Here is a 13,253-nt window from a genome sequence, read left to right as displayed (position 1 = left end):
AATTCCACCAAGAACTCCACACAGGCAAAATAGAAATCAAGCATTAGTATCAAAACAGAAAAAAAACACCACAAAAGTGGAAACAATAAACAGAGCTACAAAGACCAACTTATCTGAGAGGAGTTCTGGTAGAGAAAAGGGCTGGATTCAGAATGTCCTTAGCACATAGGAGATCCATTGAGCACCGGAAAGTAACAGGAGAAAACTACTCAGTTGTATAGGCCCAATCTGAAAGGCCTGATTGTCAGTCCTCCACAGGTGTCTGGCTCTCATTCCACAAGTCAACTGCACCGCCAGCACTGACCACAAGAGGGAGCCCCAAACTTAAAAATGTATTCACAACAGGAGAGTGCTTCAGAGCTTCCACAGTTAGGACCGGGCAGACTGGAAGGAGTAGAAGATGACCAATGGAGCTGTGGGACACAGGAGCAACAGGGTAGCTGGAGGTAGAGCTCAATAGTTCCCTCAGCACCGAGGCAGTTCAGGGTGCAGAGCCCTAGGATGGCGTACACTCCACGTTGTGCCACCAGATTCTGCAGGGTAGGGGGATTTCATGTCTTTCTGGCTACCAAAGACCTCATGGCACAGCAGCACAAAGAGTCAGGAGTCAGGACCATGGTTGGGCCCATGTTTGATTCACGCTGACTGCGAACAAGACAGGAACTTTAACACCAATCAGGGGTCCCCAAGCACTTTAGGTCATGGGGATCTACACCGATCGTGCAAGGAATGAAGGTCTCACACTCCACAACACCGGTGGTGGCTTCCACCCGGGTACCCGGGATCGGCTGGGGCCCATCACGGCAGAAACCTGCACTCCAAGGGTGACAACTGAACTGTGAGTAAAAGACCTGGAACTGCAACTACTTTATTGCTGGAATCGTCGCACCGTGCTTTGGTACCCACGGCCACTATTATCTCCATCATCCTCCCTGGGGCCTAGCTTCACCTGCGGGAAGCTGAACTATCCTAGCTGCGACACCATCCGCCCCAGAGGACAGCGACTGCAGCGGCAGCTAATCCATGTCTGCGTACCGCAGGTGGCTTCACGAGACATCCACAACTCTTATCATCCTCATCATCACCCATCCTCTTCCCATCCCCATTCCCCCTTTTGGTGTGCCCCTCGGGGCCACAAAGCTGGGCAGGGCCACCCGTGACATTCCAGACCCGACATCACCGGCCCGGCAACGAGTATTTCAACCCCTGACCCGTGGGTGCTACATATATATCTTATACAAGGAGTTAAATTGTGAGCTTGCACCTTTCACCTTCCCCACCAGGTCCGTTATTTCTTTGTCTGTATATATATATGTACCGCCCCCGCGACAGCCGACGAGCTGCTCGGATCCGGATCCGCAGTGGCTCGAGGGGTTTCTGGACCCGAGGCGGCGTCGCTCGACCTCTCGAAAATAAAAGGGGGGTGGAAAGGGTGGATTGATAATGTTCGTGACACCACCCACGACTTGTGGTAAAAATTGGGATACCACCGCTGCTGCGTTTAGGGGAGAGGGGAGCGCCTGGGAGCGATGGAATGGCAACTGTAGATGTTAACCCCTCCGTGGGCAGGGGAAGGTGTCCCGAGGCTTGGTGCTGGCAGGCTGGGGACCCTTTGGGAGCAAAGGGGCACAACGTACTCACACGGTCCAGAGATGCTGACACTGCAAAACAGGACTGCCGCGGAAACACCATCACATGCCTCAACGCTGGCAGGAAACTAGCTAGGTCTTTCACCGGGAAGGAACAACCACGGGAAGCGCAGTCTCCAGTCAAGTAAACAGCCTATGCCAAAACATGGTATCTATCCACAGACAGCTGTTTCGGGGTATTTGCCCCTCATCAGTGTGGAGTAGGAAACTGGCTAGTGGGAGCAATGCCTAGTAAAAGACTACATAAGCAAGGATGATTGACCTTAGGGAGATCAACATCCAACACCACGGAGACACCATGATGTGTTTCTCAACGCAGTGGTTCTAGAACAAGGCCCCCTGGGAAAATATGCAAAACAGGACTGCCGCGGAAACACCATCACATGTCTCAACGCTGGCAGGAAACTCGCCAGGTCTTCCACCGGGAAGGAACAACCACAGGAAGGGCAGTCTCCAGCCAAGGAAACAGCCTATGCCAAACATGGTATCCATCCACAGAGATGCTGACACCGACACCAGGTAAACCAAAGTCTTGAACTTCCTGCAGCCTTAGTCTGAGCACATAGAAAACACAAAAAAGGTTACCAGCGTAGAAGCCACAGGACAAATCAGGAGGTGCACGGATCGATCCAGATGAGCCAGTTCTGGTATGAAGTACGTATATACAGAGTAAACTCCCTCCTCGGTGTCCAAAAGTGAAAATACTCAGTAGTCCTTATAGGGCAAGGACATGTGAGATACACAGCCAATAACACATGCCCTTGCTTGTGTGCAAAAAATGCACTTTGCTGTGTGTGTGTGTGTGATTGGCTGACAGCCTTTACTGAACCACTGTGCGCGCGGTTAGGAAAAAAAAAAGGAGATCGACATTATTTCAAGAACCCCGCACACTATACACTGAATTTGGATATTATTATTAACATTGCGCACATTGCGTAGTGTCCATGCATATAATTTTGCAGCGATTTGGCAGCACATATGAATGTATTGTGACTGCAGAATTGATGCAGAATGTATGCTGGATGCTGGCTCTGCCATTCAGCTCAGCTCCATGCCCGCTGACAGCAGACACAGACAGTCGCGCTATGAGAATGAACTCTGCTGAACTTCACCCGACTTCATTGTCATCCTGCGGCTCTGTCTGTGTCGCAGCCTGATCACCGGTCACCGATGAAGGACGCACCAGTGACCGCAAATCCCATAAGTGACTGAAGTGAGCCGCGATCAGTGCTGCCGTCACTGCAGTTATTGCCTCCTTCATCGCCGCACATACCGGTCCCGTCATCTCCGCACACACCGGCCTCCATTATCCCCGTACACATCGGCCCTCATCATCCCCGCACACAATGCCCCCGTCATCCCCGCACACACCGGCCTCCATCATCCCCGCACACAACGCCCCCATCATCCCCGCACACACCGGCTCCGTCATCCCCGCACACACCGGCCTCCGTCATCCTCGCACACAACGCCCCTGTCATCCCCGCACACACCGGCCTCCATTATCCCCGCACACATCGGCCCTCATCATCCCCGCACACAATGCCCCCGTCATCCCCGCACACACCGGCCTCCATCATCCCCGCACACAACGCCCCCATCATCCCCGCACACACCGGCTCCGTCATCCCCGCACACACCGGCCTCCGTCATCCTCGCACACAACGCCCCTGTCATCCCCGCACACACCGGCCTCCATCATCCCCGCACACTCCGGCCTCCATCATCCCCGAACACAAAGGCCTCCATCATCCCCGCACACACCGGCCTCCATCATTCCCTCACACAACACCCCCGTCATTCCCTGCACACACCGGCCCCATCATCCCTGCATACACCGGCCTCCATCATCCCCGCACACACCGGCCTCCATCATCCCCGCACACACCAGCCTCCATCATCCCCGCACACACTGGCCTCTATCATCCCCGTACACACCGGCCCCCTTCATCCCCACACACAACGGCCCCGTCATCCCCACACACACCGGCCTCCATCAGCCCCGCACACAATGCCCCCGTCATCACTGCACACACCGGCCCAGTCATCCCCGCACACACCGGCCTCCATCATTCCACCAACAAAACAATGCCCCCATCATCCCCGCACACACCGGCCTCCATCATCCCCGCACAAACCGGCCATCATCATCCCCGCACACACCGGCCCCCATCATCCCCGCATACAACGCCCCCGTCATCCCCGCACACACCGGCCCCATCATCCCCGCACACACCGGCCCTCATCATCCCTGCACACAATGCCCCCGTCATCCCTGCACCCACCGGCCTCCATCATCCCCGCACACAATGCCCCCATCATCCCCGCACACACCGGTCCTGTCATCCCTGCACACACCGGCCTCCATCATCCCCGCACACAACACCCCCATCATCCCCGCACACACCGGCTCTGTCATCCCCGCACACACCGACCTCCATCATCCTCGCACACAAGGCCCCTGTCATCCCCGCACACACCGGCCTCCATCATCCCCGCACACACCAGCCTCCATCATCCCCGAACACACAGGCCTCTATCATCCTCGCACACACCAGCCTCTATCATCCATGCACACACCGGCCTCCATCATCCCCGCACACAACGGCCCCATCATCCCCACACACACCAGCCTCCATCAGCCTCACACACAATGCCTCCGTCATCACTGCACACACCGGCCCTGTTCTGTTGTTGGGTCTCTCAGTAATCACACTCAGTGGAGATCTTCAGGCTATTTATTAGGTGGTATTGTCAGCCATTACATTTCTCCCTGCTGCCTGCACTCTGTCTGCAGTACCAGCGAGTTCACCCTTGCTTGTGAACACATACAAGAAGAGAGACCCCCTAGAGGCCCCTAGAGGCCATACAGCATATACATATTGCTACATCCTTTCTCTTTAAACAAGAAGAACAATCAAACTTAATAAACACAACAGTTAATCTGACCAAGTAAAAGAGAATTACAATATATACAGTTAGATATAATCCTTGAGTTGCGCAGGCTTTCTGATCATTCTGCCCGCCCTAGTAACATAAGAAGAGTCAATGTCCACCTCTGGTAGTTGTTCTGATTCTGGTAATGTGCCTTCTGATATTGCCTGTCTCTGGTTATCAGTCTCACTCTGATGGTCAGCAGTCACTGTTGGTACTTGGCTTGGACTTGCTGCCTCGTTATCTTGGGTATCAGGATATTGGTCAAAAGGCCAAAAATAATCTTGTTCTTGTGTTTTCCTCAAATATCTCCTATTTCTCCTTAGGCTTCTTCCGTCTTCTGTTACAATTTCGTAGGACCGAAGTCCTAGTTTCTGGACAACCTTTGCCTTTTGCCAGTGTTTGTCGTATTTGCTGCTTGGCTGCAGCCGTATGTTGTCATTCCTCTGGAGATCTGGCAGATCCTTTGCAGATTGATTGTAATAGAAAGCTTGCCTATCTTGATTTTTCTTTAGTTGAGCTTTGATGTTTCCCACCAACTTTGGCTTTAACAGATGACTAGCGGTTGGTATGAGTGTCTTTGTATGTCTACTCATGAGCCTCTGTGCCGGACTGCTGTCTATGCCTTAGGTGGGTGTGTTTCTATGATCCAGTATAGACAGATATACATCAGTACCTGCCTGTTTTGCTTTTTTAAGGAGTCTTTCGGCCATTTTTACTGCGGACTCTGCTTTTCCATTACTCTGTGGATATCTTGGAGAAGACGTCTGGTGTTCAAATTCCCATCTCTTGCTGAAAGTTTTAAACTCTTCTGAGGTAAACTGAGCAGCATTGTCAGAGAACACGATATCCGGAATGCCATACCTGGCAAAATGGGCCTTGAGTTTTTTAATCACTGTTCTCGCCCTTGTGTCCTGTAACACAACAATCTCCTGTAATCAGGTATTCTTTGTCATTCCATGTGAACACATCTGTTCATATTTTTGACCAAGGCCTCTGTGGAATTTCATGAGGTTGCAATGTCTCCTTTTGTTGCTTATCACTGCAGGATGCACATATTTCACATTGTGCTATATAGTTTTTAATGTGGTCATTCATTCCTGGCCAATAAATAGATTCTCTTGCTCGCCGTAGACATCCTTCCCTGCCTACGTGCGAAGAGTGCAGTGTTTCCAGTATGTCTCTTCTGAGTGCTTCTGGTATAACAGCTCTGTCTCCTTTAAAGATGATTCCTTGCTGCACTGACAGTTCATCTCTTATGTGGAACGTCCCTAGGCACATGCTGCTTGTATTTTGGCCAGCCCTGCAAGATGACAGTCTTTAAGATCTGGAGTATTTTATCCTTCTCTGTACAAGTCTGTATTTGCTTAAACTTGTCTTTTGACACCGCCAGATAGTCACACATATTGATGGTTTCAATTTAATTCTCCTCATCATTTGTGATAGGTAGGTATGCTCTGCTTAGAGTATCTGCAATCAGTAAGTCTCTTCCTGGACAGTATATATAGATCTGAAACTAAGGAGCGCTGATAGTGTAACACCAAAGGAGATCAGTGAGGTATACCTGGAGAATTATACACTCACCTGGATCAGTTGTGACAGTCACAACCACTAATGCGCATGAGATAATGGCGTCTGCTGCAGCCCCACGTGGATGAGCATATAAGTACTTGTTGTTGATTAATTGGTCCTGAGGAAGAGGTTTTACCTTGAAACGCGTAGACCTATGGAATAAAAGAAAAACTTCATCAACACTATACGTCTTCATTTGGCTGATGCGCGGCATTAACCCCTTCTCTATCTTATCTTATATGCTCTTCCTGGACAGTAACAGATGTCAAAATCGTATTTCTGAAGTCGTAACAGCATGTGATGTAGTCTCTTTGGGGCATTTAGTAGTGGTTTCTTTGTAATGCTCTCCAATGGCTTGTGATCAGATTGCACTGTTACTCGTCGACCATAGGTGTACTGGTGAAACTTCTCCATCCCAAATACCACAGCCAGTAACTCCTTCTCAATCTGAGCATATCCCTGCTCTGTTGTTGTTAGGGCTTTGCTTGCAAACGTGATTGGCTGTTTGTTCTGCATTAGTGTAGCTCCAAGGCCTTTTTCTGAAGCATCACATTGTACCACCACTTCTTGATCTGGGTCGAAATACTTCAGGGTTGCTGCATCTGCAATAGCCTTCTTTACTGACCGGAAAGCAGTTTCCTGGTTTTCTGTCCATTCCCAGAGCACATCTTTGTGGGTTAGCTGTCTCAGTGGCTCACACATATCTGACAGATGCTTGCAAAACTTGGAGAGATAATTTACCATGCCCAGAAATCGTTGTACTCCACACACATCAGTTGGGGTTGGCAAATCTTGAATTGCTCTCACCTTTTCTGGATCCACTTTTACACCATTTGAGGTCAGAAGATGTCCAATATATGCAACTTCTGTCATTTTCAGTTTGAATTTGTCCAAGTTGTTGTTTGTTTTGCTCTACATCGGTCCAAAAATTGTATCATCTTCTGATCATGATCCTTGATTGCAGATTCCATATCTTCACCTTCTCCCACTATAAGGATATCATCTGCTATTGTTTTTACTCCAGGAAGTCCTTGCAAAGCCTGCAGCAATTTCTGCTGGAACATCTCCGGAGCAGGTTTTAGTCCCATGGGCAGTCTCAGCCATTTATAGCGTCCAAATGGTGAAGAAAATGTTGTCAATAAACTTGATTCTTCAGTCAGTTCCCCATGCCAGAATCCATTTTGACATCACATACAGAAAATATTTTAGCCTTTGATAGATCTGGGAGAACATCCTCCAATGTTGGCATCGGGTAATGATTTCTTTTCAGCGCCTTGTTGAGTGGCTTCGGATCAATGCATATTCTTAACTTGCCTGATGGTTTCTGCACTATGACCAAACTGCTGATCCAATCTGTACTCTTCTGGACTGGTGCTATCATGCCTCTTTTCTGTAAATCTTGTAGCTCTACTTTCAGTGGTTGCATTAAAGCTACAGGCACCCTTCTTGTAAGTAATCTGGTAGGCTGCACGGTTTTATCAATTTCTAGCCTGTATTTACCTTCAAAACACCCATCACCTTCAAATAAATCAGCATACTCCATTTTTATTTTTTGAAAGTCCAAATTGCGCTCTGCATTTAGTTTGGGATTTTGTTTATCCTGGGAAACTTCAACAGACATAATGTTCTGTGACTGTACTTTTATTAAGTCCATTGCCTGCACTGCTTTTACTCCCAGTATTGGTACATGGTTCCCACCATGCAGCACGGTAAATTCAGCTCTTTACTTTTCCTGTTACATGGGTTCCGTATTTTGAGCTTACATGTCCCCATAGGTTTCAGAACACTTTTGTTGTACATCACCAGTATCTTGTCCGTTGGCTCAATGGAAACCTGTTTGTTCAGCAGAGCATTTGGAATTACATTGCAGCTTGCTCCACAATCCAGCTGAAATCTAATGGGCTTCTCATCCAACAGGAAGGTTCCATAGAGCTGCTTGGCATCCTTGACTACTGGCTGTCTGAGTACATTGACATTCTCTGTTGCAGGTTGCAGCTGTAGCCATGTAATGTCCTCTGCACTCAGTGTCTGGTGTCACAGTGTGGACCTGTCTATGCTGTTTGCTTGTTCCCAGCCTGCAGACAGCTGAGAAATGATTCTTCTTGCCACATAACCTGCAGGTTTCGCCATATGCTGCACACTTGGTCTTGTCTCTCTCATGTCTCTCAGGAATTGGGAAAGAGATTCCAGGGCACTACTCAGCAATCCACTGTGTCCAATGAAAAAAAAGTCTCATGTCCAGAGGCCAGGAACAAACCAAGACCGGGGTGCATATATACGGGTCACTTGTCATACAGCATCAACATAGAAAAAAATATATAGCACTCACCGGTTATTTTGCTGTGCATAATGCCATTTATTCAATGGTGGAGGTTACATGTGCTGAGAGGGCTGGTGGGGAGAAGGAGTACACGCCGTAAGTGGCAGACGACGGCCGTTTCGCACCTGTCCGGTGCTTCAGCTGGTCTCAGAGACACAATATTTGCAGTGGATCGTGCTTATAGGGGAGCTCGGTCTTGTCTTTCCTCTCATAGATACTGCATGTACCTCATCATCATCATTATTATCACTGGTGCCTGCCATCATCTTCAAAAAAGGAAGGGAAAGCTTCGGCACACTCAGATAAGAGAATATGAAATGAAAATTTTTTTCTCAGGTGATTTTATTGCAAGGCACAAAAAAAGGTTCATCAATTACACCGACGTTTCAGCTCGTAGAGCTTTTATCAAGGTGATACTGTGTATAATAAAGAAAAAAAGAGAAAATTAAAAAACAGAAATGTATGCAGTGATTTACATACACTGAACAAGGGAGTATACATCACTCCAATGTATATAATAGTTTGCATCACTCATTATATACACAGACATATTAAAGTGAAAAGACTTATGTACAATCACATGAGAAGTTAGATTTACAACAAGGGTTGAGCATAAGAAATCATCATCATCGCAGCATTTGTAACATACCTAAAAAAGATATCTAGGGACATAGACCATACAATGGATGGATCAATTGGATCAAAACGTGGTTGTGGGATGATATGACATGTGATTGTACATAAGTCTTTTCACTTTAATATGTCTGTGTATATAATGAGTGATGCAAACTATTATATACATTGGAGTGATGTACAGTCAGGGCCAGAAATATTTGGACATTGACACAAGTTTTGTTATTTTAGCTGTATACAAAAAACATGTTCAGAAATACAATTATATATATAATATGGGCTGAAAGTGCACACTCCCAGCTGCAATATGAGAGTTTTTACATCCAAATCGGAGAAAGGGTTTAGGAATCATAGCTCTGTAATGCATAGCCTCCTCTTTTTCAAGGGACCAAAAGTAATTGGACAAGGGACTCTAAGGGCTGCAATTAACTCTGAAGGCGTCTCCCTCGTTAACCTGTAATCAATGAAGTAGTTAAAAGGTCTGGGGTTGATTACAGGTGTGTGGTTTTGCATTTGGAAGCTGTTGCTGTGACCAGACAACATGCGATCTAAGGAACTCTCAATTGAGCTGAAGCAGAACATCCTGAGGCTGAAAAAAAAGAAAAAATCCATCAGAGAGATAGCAGACATGCTTGGAGTAGCAAAATCAACAGTCGGGTACATTCTGAGAAAAAAAGGAATTGACTGGTGAGCTTGGGAACTCAAAAAGGCCTGGGCGTCCACGGATGACAACAGTGGTGGATGATCGCCGCATACTTTCTTTGGTGAAGAAGAACCCGTTCACAACATCAACTGAAGTCCAGAACACTCTCAGTGAAGTAGGTGTATCTGTCTCTAAGTCAACAGTAAAGAGAAGACTCCATGAAAGTAAATACAAAGGGTTCACATCTAGATGCAAACCATTCATCAATTCCAAAAATAGACAGGCCAGAGTTAAATTTGCTGAAAAACACCTCATGAAGCCAGCTCAGTTCTGGAAAAGTATTCTATGGACAGATGAGACAAAGATCAACCTGTACCAGAATGATGGGAAGAAAAAAGTTTAGAGAAGAAAGGCAACGGCACATGATCCAAGGCACACCACATCCTCTGTAAAACATGGTGGAGGCAACGTGATGGCATGGGCATGCATGGCTTTCAATGGCACTGGGTCACTTGTGTTTATTGATGACATAACAGCAGACAAGAGTAGCCGGATGAATTCTGAAGTGTACCGGGATATACTTTCAGCCCAGATTCAGCCAAATGCCGCAAAGTTGATCGGACGGCGCTTCATAGTACAGATGGACAATGACCCCAAGCATACAGCCAAAGCTACCCAGGAGTTCATGAGTGCAAAAAAGTGGAACATTCTGCAATGGCCAAGTCAATCACCAGATCTTAACCCAATTGAGCATGCATTTCACTTGCTCAAATCCAGACTTAAGACGGAAAGACCCACAAACAAGCAAGACCTGAAGGCTGCGGCTGTAAAGGCCTGGCAAAGCATTAAGAAGGAGGAAACCCAGCGTTTGGTGATGTCCATGGGTTCCAGACTTAAGGCAGTGATTGCCTCCAAAGGATTCGCAACAAAATATTGAAAATCAAAATATTTTGTTTGGGTTTGGTTTATTTGTCCAATTACTTTTGACGTCCTAAAATGTGGAGTGTTTGTAAAGAAATGTGTACAATTCCTACAATTTCTATCAGATATTTTTGTTCAAACCTTCAAATTAAACGTTACAATCTGCACTTGAATTCTGTTGTAGAGGTTTCATTTCAAATCCAATGTGGTGGCATGCAGAGCCCAACTCGCGAAAATTGTGTCACTGTCCAAATATTTCTGGACCTAACTGTATACTCCCTTGTTCAGTGTATGTAAATCACTGCGTACATTTCTGTTTTTTAATTTTCTCTTTTTTTCTGTATTATACACAGTATCACCTTGATAAAAGCTCTACGAGCGGAATGTAATTGATGATTCGGTCGGTGTAATTGATGAACCTTTTTTTGTGCCTTGCAATAAAATCACCTGAGAAAAAATGTTTCATTTCATATTCTCTTATCTGAGTGTGCCGAAGCTTTCCCTTTCTTTATTGACTACTAATTTTCTTCTGAGCACCTCTCTACACCAGTAGTTAGTGCAGCCAGGCTGACTTTTTTTTGCCATCATCTTCAGGCTGTGCTTTGTCAGCTCTGCAGCCCTGCAGATTTGCATGCATCTCTCTAAGGTCAGCTCTTCGTCTCTGAGTAACCTTTCTCTGAGGCGAGTATCCATAATGCCACATACAATTCTGTCTCTTATGAGGCTATCCCTGATTTCCCCAAAGCCACATGTTGCAGCCAATGTCCTCAGCTCTGTCACATATCTGTCTACATTTTCACCATCCGCCTGCTGTCTTGTGAAAAACTTGCATCTCTCCACAGTCTCATTTCTCTTGGGGTCACAGTGCTTATCAAATGCCTCCACAATCTCTGATAGGACGAGGTGGTCTGTGTCTGGCAGTAAGGTCTGGGCTAGTTCTCTGCCTTTTTCCCCAATTAAGTAATAAAACAGCTTTACTTTACGTTTGTCATCACTGGGTGCCACTGTCAGATCCACATACAGAGTAAACTCCTCTTTCCGGTGTCTCCATGTCTGGGATAGATTACATGATGAGACATCCAGTTTCTGAGGGGGCTTCAGACTAGTCTCCATCTTGTATAATGACAGGAAATCTGTACTCACTGTTGCTATGATGTTCTGTACAGTCCCAGTCTCACACACAAGCTCTGAGGATTTGCAGGTGTCACATGAAGGTTCTGTGCCCAGCTGCCACCATGTTCTGTTGTTGTGTCTCTCAGTAATCACACTCAGTGGAGATCTTCAGGCTATTTATTAGGTGGTGTTCTCAGCCATTGCATCTCTCCCTGCTGCCTTGCACTCTGTCTGCCGTACCAGCGAGTTCCCATTTGCTTGTGCTGAACACATACAAGTAGTCAGACCCCTAGAGACAATACAGCATATATATATTGCTACAGGCCCCGTCATCCCCGCACACACCGGCCTCCATCATTCCCCCAACAAAACAATGCCCCCGTCATCCCCGCACACACCGGCCTCCATCATCCCCGCACACAATGGCCTCCATCATCCCCGCATACAACGCCCCCATCATCCCCACACACACCAGCCACCGTCATCCCGCACACAATGTCCCCGTCATCCCCACACACACCGGCCCCATAATCCCTGCACACACCGGCCTCCATTATCCCCGCACACACTGGCCCTCATCATCCATGCACACAACGCTCCCGTCATCCCCGCACACACTGTCCCCGTCATCCCCGCACCCACCGGCCTCCATCATCCCCGCACATAACGCCCCCGTCATCCCTGCACCCACTGGCCTCTATCATCCCCGCACACAAAGCCCCCATCATCCCCGCACACACCGGTCCTGTCATCCCCGCACACACCGGCCTCCATCATCCCCGCACACAACACCGACATCATCCCCGCACACACCGACCCCGTCATCCCCACACACACCGGCCTCCATCATCCCCGCAAACACCGGCCTCCATCATCCCCGCACACACTGGCCCCCGTCATCCCCACACATAATGCCCCCATCATCCCTGCACACACCGGCCTCCATCATCCCCGCACACAATGCCCCGTCATCACCGCACACACCAGCCCCGTCATCCTTTCACACACCGGCCTCCATCATTCCCCCAACAAAACAACGCTCCCGTCATCCCCGCACACGCCAGCCTCCATCATCCCCGCACACAGCGGCTTCCATCATCCCCGCACTCACTGGCCTCCATCATCCCCGCACACACCAGCCCTGTCAACCCCGCACACACCAGCCTCCATCATGCCCGCGCACAACGCTCCCATCATCTCCGCACACACCGACCTCCATCATCCCCGCACACACCAGCCTCCATCATCCCCGCACACAACGCCCCCGTCATCCCCACGCACACCGGCCCCGTCATCCCCGGACCCACCGGCCTCCATCATCCCCACACACAACGCCCCCATCTGCCCCGCACACACCGGCCTCCATCATCCCCGCACACAACACCCCCGTCATCCCCGCACACACCAGCCTCCATCATCGCCGCATACATCGGCCTCCATCATCCCCGCACGCACCGGCACAACCTGA

This window comes from Anomaloglossus baeobatrachus, chromosome 3 (assembly GCF_048569485.1).
Source record: "Anomaloglossus baeobatrachus isolate aAnoBae1 chromosome 3, aAnoBae1.hap1, whole genome shotgun sequence".
NCBI classification, from domain to species: domain Eukaryota; kingdom Metazoa; phylum Chordata; class Amphibia; order Anura; family Aromobatidae; genus Anomaloglossus; species Anomaloglossus baeobatrachus.
Note: the sequence above shows the minus strand (reverse complement) of the source record.